Source organism: Halyomorpha halys, unplaced genomic scaffold (assembly GCF_000696795.3).
Source record: "Halyomorpha halys isolate HHAL.00 unplaced genomic scaffold, Hhal_1.1 Scaffold1265.1, whole genome shotgun sequence".
NCBI lineage: Eukaryota > Metazoa > Arthropoda > Insecta > Hemiptera > Pentatomidae > Halyomorpha > Halyomorpha halys.
Genome location: NW_027110971.1, coordinates 94,187 through 101,959, shown reverse-complemented (window position 1 = coordinate 101,959; position 7,773 = coordinate 94,187).

Below are 7,773 nucleotides of genomic sequence, written 5' to 3'. Positions count from 1 at the left end.
TAATAATAAATAAAATAAAAATAATAAATTTAAAAAAAAATTAAAATCGAAGAGGAGTTATAATTTAGAAAGAAGGCGATGTGCTTTTAAAAATTTTAACACAAATGTAACTTTAGATTCCTCATCTGAGAGCTTCTGATAAATTTGGGGTCAGTGATATCCTGTTTATTGTTGGCAAATAGTGAGTACATTCTTCAAAAATATGTTTAATCGTGAGAATGAACTGACAATATTTGCACATTAGAGGTGGCAGTTTCTGATCAGGTGAGAGTGCATGAGGAGAGTATGACCTATTCTCAAGCGGGTTAGTAAAGATTTTATTTGTTTTTTATTATTATTCAATTTTATTTTTAATAGGATTTATTTCTAAGATAATACCCTAGACTGGGGTTATAGTTTCAATTAAAATTTCCCTTCAGGCTGTCACAAAGCTAGTAGAGTTATCACACAGTAACCACAACCTACATTACAATCTATCTAATATGTTATTCACAAAATATAAAAACAAATTTATTTAACTTTTTATTGCACTTTTGTTTTATCTATATATAAATTTTTTTTTTTTATAATTTCTCCTTATCATTAAATATATTATCATTTAATGACTACATATAATTATTATTTTCTTACATTTGCTAATATTGTCTTAATTTAATATTATTTTATATCTTTTTGCTTTCAAATATAACCTCATCTGTTAACCTCAAATTTCCACACTCCTCTACCCTGTCGATACCTTCATCCGCCTTTAGCTCACTCTTATGCTTTCTGTCATTCTTCATAAAGATCCTATATTACCCATTATTTTTTTGTTTTTCTTAACCTTTATTTTATTCTCGTATTTTATTTTATCTCGTATCTTATTATTTTTGTTTCTTAGTAAGTACTGTATTTTTATATTTCTCTTTATCTACTTTTTGATTTGTTAATATTTCTGTTTTCATATTGCCTAATACTTTTTGTGATTCTTGTTTAGCTAAACTTTTTACTGTACATATTATTTTTTTATTTTACTTTCAATTTTATAAAAGATTTTACATATTTTAAATAATTTTTAATCACACCTAAGTTTACTTTTATTTCAAGTTATCTGTTCTCTTCATTATTTTTATCTATTCATTACATTATTTTAGTTGTTTGTATCTTTCTTAGCCCTATGAAGCACTGTAAAGTGGGGTAAAACATTGGCTTACAATAAATAGTCCATTTTTGAATACTATTTGAGGTAATTTGACTGCATCCACCATCTTTATTTTATAAATAGAAAAAACATTATTTTGTTAGATGTGCGACTACTAGATCAAAGCAGTAATATTTTTCAGCTGATTTTTAAGCCATCGTTCAGTAAACATTCACCTAATTTAATTTTTTTTGGAAACATAAATACCTGTAAATATAATTATTTTCAATTTCTTGAGACTGATATTTATTCATTAAATAAATCAAATATCCTTGTTTAGTCCCAACACTCTTTATTACATCAACAGTGCAACGTTTCGGCCAAATCGGCCATCCTCAAGGACAAACTTCAAGTATAAATTCTCACCTCACATCAAAAATTTAAAAATGTTTTGCAGGCCATTCTGCCCAGGTCATTAATTATAAGACCAAATCATCCTAGTTTTTCAAAACTTCATTAATTTTTAAAACTTTTAATTTTCGATTAATCAACACTGTCACTATCTATTGATATAATAAAGAGTGTTGAGACTAAACAAGGATACCATTTGATTTATTTGATAAATAAATACTTGTGTTTAAATTTGATAATCTAAAATTTTATTCAGGTTTCCATGATAAGAGGGAATGAATAAGTATTTAAAACTGTTCATCCAGTTTCAATATATGTTATTTTATATAAAAATACATAGTGAACTTTTTAAGTATGCCCTTTTTTTTCATAGACTAGTTTAATTTAATTCCAGTAAAGTATCTATTGAATTGAAAATTTTTCCAGAAGTCTTGATTTTGTAATATGTTGTTTTGAATCCTTGAGAAAATAAAACAAACCTGAAATGGTTGCACAATAAAGAGGAGAGGCAGGTATGTTTCCATGGATACACTATGTTAGAACCTAGACCTCTAGCCTCTCCTTATGCAGAGGGATATCCAATTTCTGTCACTGTCCCAGGACATTATTCTTAAAGAGAAAGGATTAGAGGTGTGGCAAGAGGGGAGGAAGGGAAGGGGTTAGGGAAGTATCAGGGAAGTATCCTTTGTCATATTCAAAATAAATAAATTTTGACAGTATGTCCTTTTGATATGTCAGGTGAAACGGCAACTTTTTCATTAAAATCAACCAATGAGAAGTGCCCCATTGTATAATCGATTTTACACTTTTTTTTTAGGATTTTCTTAAAGAACGGTTCTAACGATTTTAATTAAACTAGGTAAATTAATGTACAATTAAGTGGCGCCCAATATCAACTAGGTCTTATCTTCATTTAAATAGTTTGACAGGGTTTAAATGCGGATTAAAAAAAAAAATCTCCTCCCTTCAAAGTGCCTTTAATTTTGTTTTTATGAATAAATTAACCATCTTAATTTTTACTAGCAACGAAAAATCGAAATGTATGAACTATGAAAGGTTTTGATAACTTACCAAAGGAGATTAGAGTTATTCATTCTTTAATATTTCTGAAATGCTTTTGCAATAGAAAATGTCAAGATAATGTAAAATAAAAAAAAATATTTATAAATTAATTTTCTGAAAACTATTGACATAGGAGTTTGTTAATCTGTCAACGGAAAGGTTCAGAATAGAATTATCATACTGAATAATATAGAAATATCTGTTCTGAATCGAGCGAGGATTATTTTCGACTCTGAAGTAGAGTAGTAACTGAAAGTTGAGTGTGTGCGCATTGCACCAGATATATATTGAAGTCATAGAGCTATCTGTATTGATTGGTATACTCTTTCGAATAAGAAAAAATTACGGAGGTATCAAGTGATAATGCCATGTTAAACCACAAGGACCCATGGGTTAACCCGGGTTTAGGACACCGCAATCCAAAGGGCTTGTGGTGATACATAGATTACGACGACTCTCCACTTGATTAAATACACCCCTGGTTTGAGGAAATTGTATTCAAAACTCTCCAGTCTTGAGTTTGCGTGATTTTTTATCTGTTTTAAAAGGAAATTCCTGCAATTTCAAAGCATGAAGGAGTTAGATCCGAGTCAAGATTTTAAGTACTCCATATCAGAAGAGGATTTGTTGGAATAAGAGTAATATTGAAATTAAAGGACATATTCCATGAAAATTGGAAATACTTGTGGAGAGGGAAACCTAAATAAATGTATATATTGGGTTGTAAAATACGTTTCTAGCGTTTATCAATATTTCAATTTAATGCTTTCTGTGTTTATAAAATCATGTTTACTAAGTCAATAATGTTTAAATATTTTTAAAAAAAAGGATTAGTTAAGGTGCTTTTATGCATCAGTTTCAACCGAGATTCCTTATCTTTAAGTGGTATTTTGCTTGCTCAAAATGGAAGAGAAAAAAAAATTCATTTTCGTCATTTAATGATTTTTTTATTTTCGAAAGGAAAATGCGCTGCACAGACGGTTAACAAAATGGTGATGATATCTGAGGAGAAAACACTGTCCGTAAGTGGTTTGCTCGGTTCAGAACGGAAATTTTGACTTGGAAGACGCAAAGCGCTCGGGTCGTCCTTCAACTCTTCATGATGACCAAATTCAAGCATTGGTCACAGACAACCCTCACTCTATGACACGGTATATCGCAGAAACGCTTAACATATCTCATGCAAGTGTGGATGGACCCTCCTAACTAATGGCTACAGTGAAACAGAAAATAATTATGAAAGGAATATGGTCCGGGTGCGGTCAAAAAAACTCAAATAGTAGAAATATACTATTTTATTGAGCTAACGTTTCGCCCCACGTTGCAGGGCTTCGTCAGGGCTAAAAAGGATACAAACACATAGTTACAAAAGGAAAACAAAAACACAAGTGTAAAATAACAGGGGTATAAAATGTAAAAAAGTAAGATATAATAAGAAAAAATAAAGGTAGTAAATAGTAAATGTAAAGGGTAATAGTAACAGCTAGATAAGAAAAGAAATATTAAAGAAAATACAAATAAAGAGATGTAAAAAGAAAAAAGAATACAAATCAAATGATGAGACAGAATGCATACCTATTTTGACGGTAGTCAAAACAAAAATGACCGTTGGTATTGGGAGGAGTGGGGACGGCAGTTGTGCCACAATAACGAAAATAATTTGTAAAGTAAACATGATAGAACAGTATTTAAATTAGGTGAACAATAAAAGGAAATATACATAATAGGGGGAGAAGAAATATTTACATTTACTATTTACTACCTTTAATTTTTCTTATTATATCTTACTTTTTTGCATTTTATACCCCTGTTATTTTACACTTATGTTTTTGTTTTCCTTTTATAACTATGTGTTTGTATCTTTTTTAGCCCTGCAACGTGGGGCGAAACGTTGGCTCAATAAAATAGTATAATTCTACTAATTGAGTTTTTTTGACCGCACCCGGACCATATTCCTTTCATCTTTACACACGGTCAATCAATAATCTTCCATTACTATTTTTTTGTTCTTTTTTGACCGCACCCGGACCATATTCCTTTCATCTTTACACACGGTCAATCAATAATCTTCCAGAAAATAATTATCTACCACAGCCGGATTCGATCCCAGACCCTTGGATATATAACTCCAGTGCGTATACACGAATAAGTCAAAGTAAAAACAGTTCATTTTTCCCTTTGAAATAATATAATTGATAAGTAACATTAAAACAGTTAGAAAAATAATTAACTGACTTTTTTTACGTCTGAATATACATTAAAATTCTGATTGATTCTGTGATTTGAAATTATGAAGACAAAAATAAAAGGAATATATACAAAATATTGTAAAACCATGTAAGATGCAAGACGACTTACTCAAGTAAAATATAAATGTTATATACGTAGTTATTGATTGAGAACGATAAAGAAAACGAATATATCCAGTAATTTATTAGGATCTAGCTTTAACATCAATATATCATCAAATCCTATGTCATGGTATTTATAAAGATTTACGACTTTTAAGAATGCTAATAAAACTCCATCAGGCAATAAAGATTCAATGCCTGAATAATATTTGTAACCTATATTTTAGGAAAGGAATAAGCACTAAAAATAGGTTTTGAGTAAATCAGAAAAAACAAAACAAAAAACTATCAACATATATAATGTGAATGTTAGGAAAACAATTAAAGTATATTCTTAGAAAAAATTACAATTGTAATAAAAATGTATTCAATTTTTTTAGATTCCACTCCTTTCTGAGTGGTTCACGAAATTTTCGAATTATAAATTCAAAATTAATTTTATTTAAAATACTACACAAGGATTTTCTCGATAATTATTTGTTATATACATATATATTGGTTAATAAACATAACATATATATATGTTAACAACACCACATATATATTGGTTAATAACTGACATGGTCCATTAAAGGATTTAATTTTCTTTTTTAACATTTCACTTATACTAAGCATAAACTCTATAATAAACTTCTTGAAAGTAAAACCTATATTTTAATAAAAAATGCAAGTATTTCTCTTTCTGTCCATCGCCAGAGTCACATTTTAACAAAGGTGAATTTCTCATAAGTGTTCAATTTTGTTATTTGTTTTGAATTTTGTACCGATACGAATTCCACCGTAATGTAATTTTTTTGTATGAGTATAAACTTGGTAATAATGCTACAAAAGCTGCACGCAATATAAACCAGGCATTTGAGCATCCAAGTCTGTAGCTCAATAAATCTTGATAATCTTTTTATCATATAATATTTTTCTCGGAAACTAATAAGTATTACCCCTATAATGTCAGTCGGAATGTCAGTCAAACCAAAGATAAATGTTCACATTAATCGAATAGATAACTTTTGAATCCGATGATTCAAAATTTGAGGTAGAGAAGATACTCGTGAATTTCACTTTATTGTTGCACGTAAATGGCAAAATAATGGACTATTCAACATGTCTGTGTTATTATGAATCCAAAGAGACATTCCACAATATTTTTAGTAGTAGTAAGCTATTCGCCAGTCGGATAGTGTTCTATGTCAGTCTGGTAATTGAATTATGGCTGTTATCTCTACTGACCGTGCAAGAGGCCATTTACAAAAAATGTAAAAGCTTCATTAGTTGAAGTCCATTAATGAATAAAAGATGAATAAGCATTAGTATACGTCTGTCTTATATATTATTCAAATGACGCAAGCCTCTTATTTATTTACATTAATTTGAATAAAATATTTTTACAGTAGCGCAATTACATGAAATAAAATAACAAGGATATTACGTTGGTGAGTAAACATATTGATTTTAATTGTTGGATAAGATATTTATCTGAAATAAAATAAGTAAAAATATTTTAATTTAAATAATTAAACTAAAAAAATAATCTTAAAGTCTGTATTTTTTTTCTTCTAATCCCCATGGGTGCGTGGGATTGATGTCATGATGAATTTGTTGGAAATTTGATCATTTGTTGATTCAAATAATTTATTTACTTCTATTGAGTCAAGCCTTAGTCTGTTTTTTTGTGTCTACCACCTTTTGGCCGTCCTGTTCGTACAGTACTGAAGGCTGTCAAAAAATTTGATATACCTTCTCGATATAGAGTCTGTCAGAGTCAGTAGTTCGAATGTCGTAGTCCATCTTTGTTCTTTGTTGTGAAGTATGTCTGACTATACAACTCATTATACTGCTCTGAAACTGTTGGAGCCTCTTGGCCGATGTAGGTACTATATTAGCCCCCCTTTCGTGACAGAGGGGACGAGTATGAGTCAGTGACTGGCTGCCTTCTATTTCAGATTAGATTAAAATAGCAGACATTCCAATTAACCTCAAAGTAAACCTTCCTTTCGTGGACGTGGTCTTATTAGCTCCACTTTCGCTTTGAAGGAGAGTAGGTATCACCACCTTGCATTTAACCAACTTAAAAAACTACAAGTATTCCAAAACAAATACCTAAGAAATGTAAAGAACAATTGATATTAAAGAGGAATAAGTAAGATGCATTCATAATTTAAAATTACACCGCAAAAAGAATGGTGCCAAAATCGGAGGATTAAAATTAATTCCAATAAATCCCACCAAATCACATTTATCCTTCGTCGTAAACCCATGATCTATTGCCCTACAGTACACTTTAATAATAACCCAATTCTTCCTATCGAACAGATCTGTTACTTAGGACTACATCGACTATTACAGCACTTACTAGACAAACTGTCTAAATTGCCAATCCATTACAAAAGACTGATCTACATGACTATAATAAGGCCTACTGGACATACGGAGTTGAGCTTTGGGGCTCCACTAAACCATCAAATTCCTCCCGGATCCAATCCTTACAGTCCAAATCCTTAATGCTCCTTACTTTGTCACAAATCAAGTCATCAGGACCTCAATGTCCCATATTTTGCCGATTTGGCCAAAACCAGATACCATTCCTTCCATGTTAAACTTCCCAACCACCCAAATCCACTTGTTTCTAACCTGGCTTCTCCTTCATTACCTAATAATCCTTCTAGGCGTCTGAAAAGAAGATGGCCTCGAGATCTTCACTAGAAATATTATTGGAGTTCTTGCAATAGGTAGATTTTTCACATGTTTGTATCATGTCACTATGTCACCTACAGCAAATTTACTTGTTATATATATTTGTATACAGTTGTAAATAACAATAAAGAAATTATA